Genomic DNA, 17,975 nt, shown 5'->3' with positions numbered 1-17,975 from the left:
AGTCAAGATTATACAAGAGCTGGCAGCTTCTATATTAAAGGATCAAAAAACATGAAATATGGTATTTCAAAAGGCAAAGGATCCAGGCCTATAATCCAGAATCACATACTCAGCAAAATTAAGCATAATCCTATAGGGGAATAAAAGTTACTGACATTTTATGAAAAAGAGAACTTCAAGGCATACCTGATCCAAAAAAAAAAAAGCTGAAAAGAAAGTTAAATGAGCAAATAAATGACTACACTCAGAAGAAATATAAAAAGGTAAACAAAACATGTGAAAAATGTGTTTCAATAAAATTGCACTGTACATTCATATAGGGGATGTAAAAGGGAATTCTTTATTCTCTTTGTCTATTTTGAGTTAAACAATCAATAAACCCCTACTTAATACTCTCTCTGTTAGCCATCAAGTAAGAGAATTCACAAGTCACTTACTTAGAGAGTCCACCCTTTTAACTCAGTCAGAAACTTGTGAATCCTTTGATAAGAGTTTGCATGCTCAGGGGATGAGTGGTGAATCCCACAGACACTGCCCCACTGGTCAGTGCTAGGCAATTTGGAAGCTGTAATTGACCCCTGTGAAGAGGGGAAGGGACAGGAAGTGATGAAGGGAAAGGACTATAAAAAGTCTAGAACTTCCTGTATTTGGGACTTCTCCTTTGGACTTCTTGGGATTTCTGGCTTTGAGAGATTCCTGTCTTGGTGATTCTTCAAGGAAAACCTCTCTGCCTGTTGGCACTTCAGTGGGACACTCCCTTCAGCATGAGTTCTGTGGAGAGAGTTTTTTCCTTGGATCCTACATTGGCTTGCTGAAGAGTGACTCAAATTTCCATGTGGAGATTAGAACGTTGCTGCTGAGTGAGCTAAATTTCATTCGATCAGCACTTAGGGTAAGCTAGGCAACTCCTTACCTCTTTCCCTCCTACATTTTATACTTCAACTCTTTCCCTTCCTCATTATAAAGAAAATCTGCTAACAGTTTTTTTTTTCTGTCTTAGGCATAATATTTTGATTTTGACAAACACAACATTGAATTTATAAGTCTCTTATTTAGTTAAGACCTCAATTTAACCATTAAAGGGAAGGTGATAATTAATAGACTTTATATATTTATGATACATGAGATACAAAAGGTACATAATATATTAAATATACCTAAAGGACTTAAGATACTTAAGAATTTTATTACTATTAGGACAGTAAGGAGTATACATAGAAAGAAGGAAGAGAATAAGCAGAATAGGATGGGTTAATATCCCCCCCAAAAAAGAAAAATCAAGAGATTGGAAAGAGGAACATATAGGGAGAAGAAAAAAGGAGAAATAAAAGGACATAAAATATCTCCCATGAAGATGCAACTATGAGTCAATAAGTAGGGAAGAAGAAGATTGGGGGGGGGGGAGGTAGGCAATACTTGAACCATACTCTTATTAGAATTAGCTCAAAGATGGAATAACTCCCACTGTCAGCCCAAAACCTACCTTATCCTGTAGGGAAATAAAAGGGAAATGGCGAATATGAGAAGGTGGGGAGATTAACAAAAAGAAGTAGAAAATGAAAGAGGTGATAGTTAAAAGCAAAATATTTGTAAATGAGAAAAGTCTGAAAGGAAAGAGAGAGGGGGTATAAATGGGGAGAAAATAAGATGGAGAGAAACATACAATTAGTAATCATAGCTGTGAATTTAAATGGGATGAACTCACCCATAAAATGGAAAAGAATATTATTAAAAACCAAAATGTCACAATTCTGTCTACAAAAAACATGTTTATAGCTGGAAGACACACATAAAGTAAAAGTAAGGGACAAGAACAGAATCTATTATGCTTCAACTAAAGTTTAAAAAAAAGCAGTGGTAGAAATCATAATCTCTGGAAAAGGAAAAGTAAAAAATAGTTCTAATCAAAAGAGATAATGAAAGAAATTATATCTTGTTAAAAGGCACCATACAAAGTGAAATAACATCAATACTAAACATATATGCACCCCAAAGCATAGCATCCAAATTCCTAAAGGAGAAGTTACATGAGCAATAGATGGAAATAAAAAGTAAAGCTTTACTAATGGGGAACTTCAATCTTCCTTTCTCAGAAATTGATTAAAACTAATTAAAAAAAATTTAAAAAGGCATTAAAGAGGTATATAGAATATTAGAAAACTTAGATATTATAGACTTCTGGTGAAAACTGAATGGGAAGAGAGAGAAATATACTTTTTCTTAGAATTGCAGTGTACCTTCACAAAAACTGACCATATAATTAAGGCACGGAAACCTCACAGCCAAATGTAGAAAAGCATAAATATTAACTGCATGACTTCAAACCATGATACAATAAAAATAGCATTCAACAAAGAAGAAAAGAAAGACTAAAAATGAATTAGAAACTAAATACTTATCCTAAAGAATGAATGCATCAAAGAACGTATCATAAAAAATAAATAATTTCATTAAAAAGAATGAAAAAGAGGCAACAAACCAAAATTCATTGGTGACAGCCAAAGCTTCACTTAGGGGCAAATATATCTAAATATATAAATGCTTAAACCAGTAAAATAGAAAGAACAGATTAATTGGGCATGCAACTAAAAAAAATAGAAAAAAAGAACAAATTTAATTTAAACATTATTTTATTTGGTCATTTTCAAACATTATTCATTGGAAACAAAGATCATTTTCTTTTCTTCCTCCCCTTCCCCCCTCCCCCATAGCCGATGCGCAATTTCACTGGGTATCACATGTGTCCTTGATCTGAACCCATTGCCATGTTGTTGTTATCTGCATTAAGGTGTTCATTTAGAGTCTCTCTTCAATTTTATTCCCTCAACCCCTATAGTCAAGCAGTTGCCTTTCCTCTGTGTTTTTAATCCCACAGTTTATCCTCTGCTTGGGGATAGTGTTTTTTTCTTATAGATCCCTGCAGATTGTTCAGAGACATTGCATTAACACTAGTGAAGTCCATTACATTTGATTGAACCACAGTGTATCAATCTCTGTGTACAATGTTATCCTGGTTCTGCTCCTCTTACTGTGCATCACTTCCTGGAGGTTGTTCCAGTCTCCATGGAATTCCTCCACCTTATTATTCCTTTTAGCACAATAGTATTCCATCACCAACATATACCACAGTTTCTTCAGCCATTCCCCAATTGAAGGACATCCCCTCATTTTCCTGTTTATTGCCACCACAAAGAGCACAGCTATGAATATTCCTGTACAAGTCTTTTTCGTTATTATATCATTGGGGTACAAACCCAGCAGTGCTATGGCTAGATCAAAGGGCAGACATTCTTTTGTCACCCTTTGGGCATAGTTCCAAATTGCCCTCCAGAATGGTTGGATAAATTCACAACTCCACCAGCAATGAATTAATGTCCCAACTTTGCCACATCCACTTCAGCATTCATTACTTTCCTTTGCTGTCATGTTAGCCAATCTGCTAGGTGTGAGGTGATACTTCAGAGTTGTTTTGATTTGCATATCTCTGATTATAAGAGATTTAGAGCACTTTTCATGTGCATATTAATAGTTTTGATTTCTTTAACTGAAAACTGCCTATTCATGTCCCTTGCCCATTTTTCAATTGGAGAATGGCTTGATTTTTTTGTACAATTGATTTAGCTCTCTGTAAATTTGAGTAATTAAATCTTTGTCAGAGGTTTTTATGAAGATTGTTTCCCAATTTGTTGTTTCCCTGCTGCTAAGTCATGTGTGATCCTTATGGGAGCCCCTCTCTATCTGAATACCCCTTGTGATGACTTGCTGAAGTCTTTTTGCTAGTATCCTGTTTAAGATTTTTGCATCTATGTTCATTAAGGAGATTGGTCTGTAGTTTTCTTTTTCTGTTTTTGGCCTGCCTGGCTTTGGGATCAGTACCATATTTGTGTTTTAGAATGAATTTGGTAGGATTCCCTCTTTGCTTATTATGTCAAATAGTTTGTATAAAAATGGGATTAGCTGTTCTCTGAATGTTTGATAGAATTCACTTGTGAATCCATCAGGCCCTGGGGATTTTTTCTTTGGGAGTTCTCTGATGGCCTGTTCAATTTCTTTTTCTGATATAGGATTGTTTAAGAATTCTATTTTTCTATATTTTCTAATTTATTTTCTAAGATTTCATTCACCTCTTTTGCCTCTTTCTTATTTAATTTTTTATTTGATTCATCTAAATTTGATAGTGGTACGTTCAGATCTCCCACTAGTATGGTTTTACTATCTATTTCCTCCTTCAATTCTCCTAGTTTCTCCATTAGAAATTTGAGTGCTATACCATTTAGTGCATACATGTTTATTAGGGTTATTCCCTCATTATCTATACTCCCTTTTATCATGATGTATTTACCTTCCCTATCCCTTTTAATCAGATCTATTTTTTCTTTGGCTTTGTCAGATATCATGATTGCAATGCCTGCCTTTTTTCTGTCAGTTGAGACCCAATAGGTCTTTTTCTACCCTTTAATTCTGACCTTGTGAGTATCTACTCGCCTCATGTGTGTCTCTTGTAGACAACATATGGTAGGATTCTGGATTCTAATCCACTCTCCTATTCGTCTACATTTTATGGGTGAGTTCATCCCATTCACATTCAAAGTTATGATTGTCACTTTTTAATTCCCTAGCATTTTGATACCCTCTCCTAGTTCTGATATCTCTTCTTGTGCTATGTCCTTTTAGTCCAGTGGTTTACTTTTGGTCAGTCCCCCTATTCCCTTCCCTTTATATGCTTCCCTTTCCAACCCCTCCCTTTTTGTTCCTTTCTTGTTGTTTAGGGTCTGTAAAGTACCCTCCTCCCTCTCCTTCCCTCCCCTTTTTTATTTTTTGAGTTCCCTCTCCCCTCTCCCCCTTAGTTTCCCCTTCTTCCTTACACTGTAGGATAAGATAGACTTTAAGATCCCAATGGGTCTAGATGTTCTTCTTTCTCAGAATTTATTTCACTGAGAGTAATATTCGGGTATCACCTATTATCACTCTCTTCCTCTCCCTCTTATAAGAGTATTCTTCCCCTCCCCTTCCCATGTGTGTCTCTGTGTGATAAAAATTATTCTACTTATTTTATTTCTTAAAGTATCTCTTCGTATCATTGATCCCCCCTCATCATTTTAAAGACTTTAATGCCCCAATCTTTTCTTATGAATGATTCTTCTATTTACTATAATACTGAAAACATTTTTGAGAGTTACACATAACATTTTCCCCATATAATAATATATATAATTTGGTCTAATTGTAGCCCTTAAGGAAGAGAGTTTGAATAAAAATAATTTTAAAGAGAAAAAAAAAGAGAAGCATTTTTCTCCTTTTCCCTTTCTTTCATAATTACCTTTTCATGTTTCTCTTGATCTTTGTGTTTGGATGTCAAACTTCCCACTTAGTTCTGGTCTTTTCTTTATAAATACTTGGAAATCTTCTATTTTGTTGAATGTCCATACTTTCCCCTGGAAGTATATAGTCAGTTTTGATGGATAGGTGATTCTTGGTTGAAGACCCAGTTCTCTTTCCTTTCTGAATATCATGTTCCAGGCCTTGTGGTCCGTCAGTGTGGAACTACCCAGGTCTTGTGTGATCCTGACTGGTGCTCCTTTGTATCTGAATTGTTTCTTTTTGGCTTCTTGCAGGATTCTCTCCTTAGCTTGAAAGCTCTGGAATTTGGCAATTACATTTCTGGGTGTTGTTTTGGGGGGGTTTAGTGTAGAGGGTGTTCTATGAACTCTTTCAATGTTGATTTTGCCCCCTTGTTCAAGAATTTCAGTGCAGTTTTCTTGGATGATCTCTTGGAGTATGGTGTCAAGGTCCCTGTTTATTTCTGGCTTTTCAGGTAGACTAATGATTCTTAAATTGTCTCTCCTCCCTCTGTTTTACTGATCTGTCACCTTGTCAGTGAGATATTTTATGCTTTCTTCTATTGTATCAGTCTTTTGACTTTGCTTTATTAATTCTTGCTGTTTTGCAACATCATCAGTTTCCAGTTGCTCAATTCTGGTCCTTAAGGCCTGGTTTTCTGCTTTAATTCTTTGGCATTCAGCTGTAATTTTTTGATTCTCTAAAATAATTTGTTGATTTTCTTTTTGAACCATTTCCCACTTCTCTTTCCAGAGGGCTTCTATCTTTCTGATGATGAGCTCCATTTGAGGCTTTTCCAGGGCTTGTGGACAATTTTTGTTTTTTTGTTTGTTTGTTTGTTTTCAGTTTTGCCTTTGTTTGAGTTTTGTCCAGTATTTCCTCTGTAGCCTGGGTTTTTCCTACATAAAAATTTTTGAGGGTGACAGCTTTCTTTTTTGATTTCTTAGAGGGATTTGGAGGCTCCTGTGCACAATTAGCCATTTTTTCTGGATGCTCTCAGTTCCCTCTTTAGTCAGAAATCTGAGTCAGCCGGGCAAGTTCTTTGTGTATGGAGTTAAGGAGCAGAGGCAGGTTCTCTATTCTCCACAGTCCTTTGCAGCTTTTCCTGGTGCCTCCCTCCAGGGGGCTCTCAGTGTCAGGGCTCTCAGTGTCTGAGCTATCTTGCCCACCTGGTTTTCTGGTTTAGCTGCTTTCGGGGGTGGGTCCCCTGCAGTTCTAGTCAGTTCCCAAGGACCCAAAAACGCTCCCTGTTCATTCCAGAGGCACTCCTGGCTCTCTCCCTGGCTGCAGCGGGCTCACTGACTCTGAGTACATGGCCTTTGCACTCTCTCATGTGTTGGTGTTTTCTACCTACCTGTCTTCAGGAGGAGGTCCCCTGCTGTCCTAGTAAGTTCCCAAGGACCCAAAAATGCTCTCTGTTTGTTCCAGAGGCACTCCTGGTTCACTGCCTGGCTGAGGCCTGTACACTGGTTCTGATCACCTTACCTCTGCATTCTCTCACGTGTTGGTGTTTTCTACCTAGATGCCTGGGGGGGGGGGGGTCCCAGCTGTCCTAGTCAGCTCCCAAGGGCGCAGATGTGTCCTCTCCTCATTTCAGAGGTGCCCCTTGTTCATTTGTCTCGGTGTGCATTGGCCCTGGCTTTGGCCCTGTAGGTGTGGGTTGGGGAGGCTGGGCCAGCTTGCATTTGGGTAGAAGCCCTTTCACCCTCTTATAGACTGGTAAAGCCCCAATCCCATGCACCTTCAATGCTGTTTCCCACTTTACAGCTCCTCTGCTCCTCTGAAAATGAGTCTTAAGGTCTTTTGGGGGTAGTCCTTGTCGGTGTATATTGGGAAGAGTGAGTAAACCATGTTTAGCTGGCCGCCATGCTTACCCAGAAGTCAAGAACAAATTTAAATTTCCCATTTAAACACCAAAGAGGAAATCCTAAAAATTAAAGGAATGATTAATAAAATTGAAAGTAGGAAGACCATTGACCCAATAAATAAGACAAGGAGATAGTTTTATAAAAATAATAAATAAAATAGATAAATAATTGTCAATTTGATTTTAAAAAAGAAGAAAAGCAAATTACCAATATTAAGCAACAAATAAGAAATTAAGGAAATGATTGGCACTTATTTTTTCCAATAAGATGCCAATAAATCTGACAAAACAAACTCAGAAACTGTACAAAAACATTTGCAAAACATTTTTCACAGAAATAAAGTCAGACATAAACAACTGGAAAAATATTAATTGCTCATTGATAGGTTAAATCAATTTAATAAAAATGAAAATCATATGTATATTCATTTACCTATTTAGTGTAATACCAAACTTTTTTTGGTATTATTTCCTTAAACTAGAAAAAATAATAACATTAATTGAAAGAACAAAAGGTTAAAAATATCAAGATAATTTGTTTTTTTTAAAGGATGGAAGGAAGACTATCTATACCAGAACAGATCTCAAACTATATTACAAAATTATAATCATCAAATAATCTGGTACTAGCTAAGAAACAGATTAGTGAATCAATGGAACAGATTAGGTAATCACCATTTCCTTCATGAGCTTTAATAAGTGTCTTCTACTATTGCATGAAAAAAATGAAAATATGTGTTTCATGAAAGTACTGATATAACATATATCAGACTACTTACCATTTTAGGAAGGAGACAGAGGGAGGGAGAGAATATGAACTGTAACATGTCAGAATATAATCATCAAAAAATTGTTTCTATATGCAATTATAAAATTAAAAATTAAAATTTTAAAAAAGAACAGATATCCTCACCAAAGGTTTTTGCCCATGTGATGCTTGAACAAAGAGTCCACATTAAAGATAGATTCCTTATGGATGGGTATGTCCTACAGGTGCCCATATTTATATATGACCCTGTGCTAGTTGCATGAAACCCTAGAATATTTCAGAATTTCCTGAAAAAAAGATCAAAAATCATTTAAAAGTCCTTGATCTGACCATCAATATGAGATACTCAGAGGAAGACTGCTTTCCAGATTGTGTCATGAAGATGAATGAAGTAACTTTGGTGCATCAGCATGTATACCTGGGATCAACAGTACCAATGAACAAAGAATTCGCCCCACACTTAAAACAGGACAAGAGCATGACAGCTTGTCTTCAGAAAATTCTGTTTATTCAATATGTCCAAAAACTTTTTAGAGTGCAGGTCCATCCTTTTAATGCCAACATTTTACTTAAGATTAGGAGTAAAATAGATACAAGGAACCATGTGAGAGTAAAAATAGAGCTGGTCAAGTAGAGTGGATGAGATATGACAAAATATTTATTCAAAGTGTTCTGCTAATATTTTTGACATGTCAGGATTTCTCTGTGACTAAACAGACTTATTGAGGAGGGCCCCAGCATGCTGGGTACGTACCTCTTTACTGGAACATGAACACAACTTATACAAACTAGGAAACATGGATAACTTATGATTTGCATCATGGGATGGAATATCCAAATTGTCAAGATCACAACTTCATTTCATTATTTGAGTCATTTCATTTTAATCCCAGGAACAAAAAAAGTAAGACAAAATTAATTTCTAAAATGTAAATGAATATTCTAGTCTATGGTTATAGGGAGCCGCTTCTATCCACAATGAAAGAGAATAGAATTAAATTGAAATAGCAGCAGTGGGTGGGGTAGAAATTAATGGTTATCAATTATTAGATAATAGAAAATACTTTACTAAGAATGTTACTTCTCAAAGAGTTTTGAGAAAATGATGAAAACTATGTTTACAAAATAGTTTGGAAAAGTTTTGTCTGGAATTTCCATCCATCTTTATAACTCTGAGGTCATCCATCTAAAGACTAGTTTTTCTTCAGAATGTTCTTTGGATGATTTAATTCTCTCAATGGATATAAGAGGAAGCATGGAATTTAATATATATTTTCTTACACCACAAGTATTTTCTTAATAATGATCAAGAATGAATCCAATACAGGATATAGGTGAGAAATTGGATCTATGCTGTCATTCTAAAGGAGTCCTTAAAAGTTAAAAAAAAATTAACATCAGAATCATACCATAATAATATCCAGTGCTTCTGTTTTGAAGCCTTGACTTCATCTAACTCTCAATGATGACAGTTCAAAAGATTGCTTCTCTCAAAATTCACCAATCATATGAAAAATCTCTTTTCCTTCATATAGGTAATACAAAGTATTCTCTTTAGTTTCACTTTTTCTTACAGAACACATTAAGTTGCACTTGTTACTCAATCTGTAACTCAAGCACAATTCACTGATATAATAAAACCACTTTCAATATATTATCTGAAAACTTTTACAATAGCAGCAATTCTTCTTTGTTTGAGAGGATAATGCATGGGCATAGGTGGGTGTGATAAAATCACAACAGATATGAGCCTGGGAATTTTTTTTAATCTTTGCTTTAGCTAAATTATTTTCTCATTTTACTACATTTTCTTATTAGTATGCAAATATCATTACATGGCAAGTGAAAAGATGTGCTATTGGCCTCTATATGCGATCTCTCTTGAATACAATAAATTTCTCTACTTTATTGTTCTACCTGACTGAAAAAGTAGCTCATGTAATTGGGTTTTTAAAGGCAAGGAAAAGAACACAAAATATGCATGGTCGTAATAATGTCAGTCTAAAAAAAGCTTCTCAAATACACACAAATGAATTTAAATAATTGGTACTTATTCATAACTCTCAATAGAAAATTGCAGGCTCTGAAACAATGCATATCACTCTAGGTATCCAAAAACCAATCCATAGAATATGTGTAATAGGTAAAGTGAACATGAAATTTTAACACAAAGGAAAATGCATTCTATTAAATACTGCTGATATCTGTCAGGAAAGAACTTATCAATCAATCAATAAACCTGTATCAAGTATCAAAAACTGGAGATACAAAGAAAAGGAAAAAAATGTTTCTGTACACAAATCAGTAAGTCATTCAGTAGTAAATATTTAAAGTATTTAAAGGCAAAAACACTATCTACATCCAGAAAGAGCTTGCATTCCAATAAAGACACTGTAACATATAAACATGAAAGACATATGTGTCGAATTGCTGTCTAAATATACAAACAACTCAACTCACAAGTGACATATCTAAGTCAGGATTTGGTCTATCCCTCTCAAAAAGAGAGATTTCAACCTCTGTGGAGAACAAGAGGACTGTGGCTGGATGCTTTCTTCTTCCTTATCTTAGCTCAAGTGATGTATTAGTCTAGAATTATATTGATTACCATACCTCAAATATTGGTTGAGTAAGGATAGACTACTTAGAGATGAAGAAGGAGCAATGCTGCTTTCCAGGATTGCTCCTAGCAGAATGAGAATATTTAGATAATACTTAGCTTAGTTCCTTTTACTAATTATTATACCAAATACCATCACAAATAGATAGTGAATCCCTTTATCAAAATAAAATATAAACAGAAATTAGGGAAATTAATACAGCCCAAACTGGTCAAAAAATACACTTGAGTAAACTGGTTCTTTAGGTTGGGACTAAATAAGATCTAGTTAAAACCAAGAGAAATAAGAATCTCACCAAAATAAAATCAACTTTCAACAATGTCTAGGGTTGAACAGTAGGGCTCTTGATACCTATTTAAATGTGCATGCCTTGACTCTCCAAATGCTTCTTAAAAAAACCATTTCCCCTCATACAGGTAATCAGAAGTCAGTGTACTCTCAGCCAATCAGGGGTCATGTCCCCTTATACATATGCAGAACATTTGCCTATCCCTCAGGTCTCCATCTAACTAACCACAGTAGTTGGGTGTATTATGCATCTAAGGTCTCTATTGTTGTCTCTGTAGGTATATGTATCCCCATGGTGAGATTCTTATCTTTCTTGTTTTTAGCTGAGAATTTATTTAGTTTCAGGGTAAAGAAATAGATCCTAGGGCACTAGGAAAAGCCTACTATAGGGGGTAACATTTGAGCTGAACCTTGATGCAAAAGAGGAATTCTAAAAAAGTGAACGAGGGAGAGAATTGCAGGTAGAAAAGAAAGCCAACTCAAAAGTATAAAGATGGAAAAAGAACATTCACCAAGATTAATTTCCTTAATTGCCTAGTAATGAAATGATAGAAATCTCATGGAAGAGTATGAATTTTCAGCATTTCAAATCAAATTCAGAAGATTACTCCTTAACACCTCACTGTTGTGAAATCTTATATAGCCTATTTGTGGCTGATTCTAACATTCATATAAGAGTTAATAAAAACCATTATTTCCTTTTTCCATTAAGTGAAGAAATGAACATTTTTAAAAGCATATGTAAAGAAATTGGAGCTTTTGTTTGATATGAAAAGTATTATGTACATCAATTAGTGTTGCTCTTCAGAATCATGGTGTCTCCTGTCATTCAATGCTACATCACAGATTATGACTATTTTTCAAACCAAGTCAGGGTGAAAAATATTTAGCACAATATTCTTAGCTAATTTATAAGACAAACCAGTATAGCCAAGAATACATATTTTAGGTGACCAAAAAATCCAAATGCAAAGAGATAATTAGTTTAATGGACACATTATTTTTTTAATTAAGTGCCTAATTCTTTATATGTATGGTAGGCATTGTAGAGTTAGAGATAAAAAGAAGTCAGTTTCTATCCTCTGAAACTTAACACCTAGAACAAAGCATCAGAGTCACTAATATATTTGATATTTTGTGGACTGAAACGTAAACCCTGACTACCACAACACTATCACCAAATAGCCAGAAGGCAATACTACCATGGTGATGTTAAATGTACAGTTAATCTGAGATTCCCACGATTTCAAGTTTGCCCATTATATTGAATATGAGGTCAGGAAAATTTTTTCTGTGAAGCCATCTCACAGTTTGCTAGAGCATAAATTTATCCTTGTTAATGTTCCTTCATTTCCATCAGGACACAGATATGTAAGAGATCACTAATAAGAGCAATAATAATAGTTTGCATTTGTATAGCAATTTGTGGTTTCTTAAATGCTTTTCTTTCTGGGTGAGATTTTGCATGTTTTTCTTTTTATATGCAATGAAAACCAGTAATTTATTCAAAGACATACAAGTGAGTTAGATTTAGATTAGAAAATAGATCTTCCAATTTAAATCATATTGTATTATGGAAAATTTGGAACCAAAGGAATTAGAAGATTCTTGATGCTATTTTAGGGGGGGGAAATGGTTGATTTCAGTAGAAAACATCTAGTGTTAGAGTTGGAAAGATTAAATCCTATCTCAGATGTGTGACCCTGACTAAATCCCTTAACTTATAGTGCCTTAGATTTCCCAAACTGTTTGACTTCCAAGGTTTATTGTAGCTTAAAAAATATGATCTCATCATCCTATATATGATGATATAAAAGATGACATCATTAAAATGCCTGGTGTTAATATATTATAGAAGATCCTTTAAAGCTCTCTGAGAACAATTGGTTAGAGTAGGAAAGAGAAGAGTATATTTCATTTGAGTACCATTGTTTCCTTTTATCACAACTTCTATAAACTATAACAAGAGGGTAAATTTTTTAATGCATGGCTAACTCATATGTATTTTTGGTACCACCTTATATGATGAAATACTACCATCTAGAGGAACAATGATGGTGCTACATTTGCTAAGTTTAAAAGAACCTGCCTTTCAAATCCCTATAGTTCTGCAAATGCAACAATGTATAAAGTGGATCCATCCAAACAGAGGTGCAGATCTCCCCTCCATCCACTTTTGACCTTGTACAATACTCAGGTTTTTTTTTCCTCTAAATCTCCTATAGGACCTAACTTTTGAGGACTTTTTTAAGTGGAAAAGAGAGCTCAGAAAAAAATTAATGTATCCAAGCAAAATTTATTCATTTATTACTTGTTTATATGAGTATATGATTTGGAGTTTGGGTTTTAAAAGATTACTCTATTAAAATACAAATAATATGGAAATAGTTGTCAAGTGATAACATGTATAATCCAGTGCAATTACTTGTCAGCTCCAGAAGAAGGAAGGGAAGAGGAGAGGGAGAAAAAATTAATCGTGCAACCATGGAAAAATATTTAAAAATTTAAAAAAATCCTTAAAAAGTATTCATCAAAAAAGTAAATAAAAGTTCCACAATAGATCCATCCATCCTCCTGTAAACCTCTAGATCTCTTGACATTATGAAGGTAGGAACAGAGTAAACTGACTGTTTACCTGAAATCCTTTACTTTTACTTGATAATATTAGTACCTCCTCTTCTGAGGGCAGCTAAGAAGTACACTGGGTTTAAGGACAGGAAGACCTGAGTTCAAATCTATATGCAGGTTCACACTAACTATGTGATCTTGGGTAAGTGACTTAACCCTTTTTTACTTCAGTTCCTCATCTGTAAAATGAACTGGAGAAGTAAATGGCAAACCACTCCAGTATCTTTGCTATGAAAGCCCCAAATGGAACACCAAAGAGTTGGACACAATTAAAACGAGTGAACAGCAAAAACCTTTTCTGAATATAATAAGAAGTAGGCAGACAGGTCATTTAATAGCTGTTTTGTAAAACTAGGTGTTGTCATTCCATTTTAGTAAAATATGAGTAATAAGTAATCTGATCTCAGAAACAGATGCAGAGGATGCATTTTAAAATCATTTTTTCATTAATATTCCTTACCAACTAAATGGGATAGAAAAGGTAGTCTTATGCAGGGGAAAGGACACTGAAATTAGAGTCCAGGGTCTTGGGTTAAAGTTCTATCGATGATTCATAACAAAGATGTAAGGAAGGCAGAGTCAAGATGGCAGCCTAGAAGAAGCAGAAGTTCAGACCTCTGAATACCCTTCCTTACCGATCACAAACTGAATCCTCCTAGGGGACTGAAAATCAAACCCAACAACAAGACAGAGTCAAGGAACCCTCCCTCTGGACTCAATTCAAAAGGTACCCCCCCCAAGTTGGAATCTGAGAATACTTGGGTTAAAGGGGAAGGCAGAAAAAAGGTCCCAGGACCCCTCTGCCCCCCAACCTAGAGCGCTAAGCCTCCAGCAGCAGCAGGAACCTCTGGGCAGGCAAAGGTGCTGGTCTGGAGGGTGTACCTTGCAGGCAGGGCGGGGCCAAGCTCAGAGTGTCAAACACAGATGGTTGGAGAGGGATCATAGAGCTGGCAGCCTAGTCAGAGCCATGGAGATCTTCCATACTGCTCCAGCCTTCCAGGAGGTTTTTGGCCTCAGAGCACACCCAGCCCAACCCAGCTGAACTTAAGCCCATCAAAAGTCTTCAGAACTTAGGGAAGCCTAAGCTGCAACACCACTCCCTCACTGACTGCTGGACTTTAATCCAATCAAAAGCCTCCAGTGGACAGGGAAGTGCAAACTCCAACACTCTTCCCCCAGAGACTGCACTGAGAGACCTGACAAAGCTGCTGGAGGCTTAGCACTTTAAATTGGGTGGGGGAAGGGGTCCTGGGACCTTCCCTCTGCTTCCCCCTTAGCCTGAGTGTTCTCGGATTCTGGCTTTTGGGGGGCATACCTTTTGAATTGAGTCCAGCAGGAGAGTTCCCCAGCTCTGTTTGATTTTCAGTCCCCTAGGAGCATTTAATTTGTGATCGGTAAGGAAGGGTTTTCAGGGGTCTGAACTATTGCTGCTCCTAAGCTGCCATCTTGACTCCACCTCCTGTCTAGGGTGATTTTAAATGGAATTTCTCATTCTAATTCTTGCTGCTGAAATGGGTTGGAGATATATAGAAATGCTGATGACTTATGCGGGATTATTTTGTATCCTGCAACTTTGCTAAAATTGTTGATTGTTTCAACTAGCTTTTTTCTTGATTCTCTAGGATTCTTTAAGCAAATCATCATATCATCTGCAAAGAGTGATAGTTTAGTCTCCTCATTACCAATTTTAATACCTTCAATTTCCTTGTCTTTTCTAATTGCTACAGCTAGTGTTTCTAGTAGTGTTAAATAATAGAGGTGATAACGGGCATCCTTGTTTAACTCCTGATCTTATTGGGAAGGCTTCTAGTTTATCCCCATTGCAGATGATATTTTCTGATGGTTTTAGATATATAATGTTTATTATTTTTAGGAAAGGCCCTTCTATTCCTATACTTTCTAGTGTTTTCAATAGGAATGAGTATTGTATTTTATCAAAGTCTTTTTCTGCATCTATTGCAATAATCATGTGATTTTTGTTGGTTTGCTTGTTAATATGGTCAATTATGTGGATGATATTCTTAATATTAAACCATTCTTGCATTCCTGGCATGAATCCTACCTGATCATAGTGAATAACCCTTGTGATGAATTGCTGGAGTCTTTTTGCTGGTATCCTATTTAAGATTTTTGCATCTATATTCATGAAGGATATTGGTCTATATTCTCTTTCTGTTTTTAAACTGTCTGGCTTTGGAATCAGTACCATGTTTGTGTCATAAAATGAATTTGGTAGAACTCCTTCTTTACTTATCTCAAATAGTTTGTATAATATTGGAATTAGTTGTTCTTTGAACATTTGATAGAATTCATTTGTGAATCCATCTGGACCTGGAGATTTTTTCTTAGGGAGTTCTTTGACGGCTTGTTCAATTTCTTTTTCTGATATGGGGTTGTTTAGGTAATTTATTTCTTCCTCTGTAGGTCTAGGCAATTTATATTTTTTTAAGTATTCATGCATATTACCTAGATTGCTATATCTGTTGCCATATAATTTGGCATAATAGTTTTGAATGATTGCCTTAATTTCCTCTTCATTAGAGGTCAGATCTCCCTTTTCATCTTGGATACTGTCAATTTGATTTTCTTCTTTCCTTTTTTTCATTAGACTGACCAGTACTTTGTCTATTTTATTTTTTTCAAAGTACCAGCTTCTAGTCTTATTTATTAAATCAATAGTTCTTTGACTTTTAATTTTAATTTCTCCTTTGATTTTTAGGATCTCTAATTTAGTCTTCATCTGAGGATTTGTAATTTGTTTACTTTCTAGTTATTTAATTTGCATGACCCTTCTTAAATTTTTAATATATGAACTCAAGGATATAAATTTCCCCCTGAGTACTGCTTTGACTGCATCCCATAGGTTTTTAAAGGATGTCTCATCATTGTCAAAAAAAAAAAAGCATGGTTAGATGCCACAGAGTAGGTGGCAATGTCTTAACCGTATGTGTGTTGTAAAGGCCACTAGGACCTCTTCTATCCTTATCAAGGGGAGTTCTAACATTCTCTCTTTTCATACAACACTCTCTATGTGATTCTGAGACAGTGAATGGCTGTCTTCAGATCTGCTTCTCTATGAGGCACCACACTAAGTTCTTGCCAGGGATATGTAAATTGAATGTTTACCCAATTAGAACTTGGTTCTGGGTTGCCTACCCACGAGCAGATGTCGCTTTCTTTTTTGACTGCTATATTTCAGTGAGTTTAAGTCACATGACCTTGGCTTAATAGAGTTGGTTCTCCACTGACTCAGACTCATATTCTTAGATATTACATGCAGCTTTTCCTCTACATATAATTGAGAGACAAACAAAAGGCACATACTGTAATAAATAGCACATAATGTATTCAGTTCAGTAATTTTTCAGTTGTGTTCAACTCTGACCCCATTTGAAATTTTCTTGGAAAAAAAAAACTGGAATGATTTGTTGTTTCCTTCACCATTTGAAAAGTGAGGAAACTGAAGTAAACACAATTAAGTTCCTTGCCCAGGCTCATACAGATAATAAGTTTCTGAAGCCCGTATTTGAACAAGAAGACAAGTTTTTCTGACTTCTCATCTGGTACCCTATCATCATAGCATCACCTACCTGCCTATATAATATATACTAAAGCAATAAAATACCTACTGAGCTGATGCTGATGTTAGTTTATTGCTTTCCTGCATTCTGGAAGTACCCCTCAAAAAGGATTACTCTGAACCCAGAAAGTCTAGGAAACATGCAACTTCGACTTACTTAACTTCAAGTGGGCGAAAGAAGGCTTGCTTCACCAGATGAAAAGTCAGAAATTCCTTTATCACTCTGATTCTAGGACTCAGGATATAGGGAATTGGTGAACTCAAGAGAAAACTGAAGCTTCCATAACAGTTCTCTATCTTGGCTATCTTATCCTAGCAGAGATTTCCAACATCATCTGATAACTGGTGGTCTATGATGAAAGAGGATAAGTGGCTTATTCTGGTAAGAAGTCTTCTGCCACTATTGCTCATCCTTTCATCCCTTTTTACTGAACCTTAGATGTGGCAAATGCCTTGTCATAACTGCATCTTTCTCATTTCCTACAATCATTCCTAGACAAATGTCCCTCCTGACCCAAAGTTACTCCATGCAGCAGAGTAGGACAGAAGTAGAATAAGAAAGTTTATCAGGAAAACATTGTGTGAAACTTAAAACCCTAGATTTATGTGAGCTAATAGTATATCCTATATCAAGGAAATTATGTAAAACACCTCAGACTATGCTCAAAGATCTAAAGTAAAAAGAAAATTTATAGGTAACAAAATCTGATATCCTCTGATTAAACCAACTCAGACTATATTTCCTAGAATTCCTAGGTTTAGAATGATCTTATGTCCAGAGGACTCCAAAATGAAGGAAACACTCGAAGACCTCACATAGGTTCAGTAAATGTTTTATTCCTTTAGTGTGTATTATGGGCTACTCTGTCCTTTTTGTTTGCT

General features: G+C 35.6%; 1 non-coding gene across 1 annotated transcript; it reads right to left on the bottom strand.

Moving 5' to 3' along the window:
- Positions 1-16,409: 16,409 nt before the first annotated feature.
- On the bottom strand, positions 16,410-16,537 carry LOC130456770 (U6atac minor spliceosomal RNA). The gene has a single exon (XR_008915812.1). It is a non-coding gene; the product is annotated as a U6atac minor spliceosomal RNA (small nuclear RNA).
- Between the last annotated feature and the right edge of the window lie 1,438 nt (positions 16,538-17,975).

Source organism: Monodelphis domestica, chromosome 1 (assembly GCF_027887165.1).
Source record: "Monodelphis domestica isolate mMonDom1 chromosome 1, mMonDom1.pri, whole genome shotgun sequence".
In the NCBI taxonomy this organism is placed as follows: Eukaryota; Metazoa; Chordata; class Mammalia; order Didelphimorphia; family Didelphidae; genus Monodelphis; species Monodelphis domestica.
Note: the sequence above shows the minus strand (reverse complement) of the source record. Positions and strands in the feature narration are given on the sequence as shown.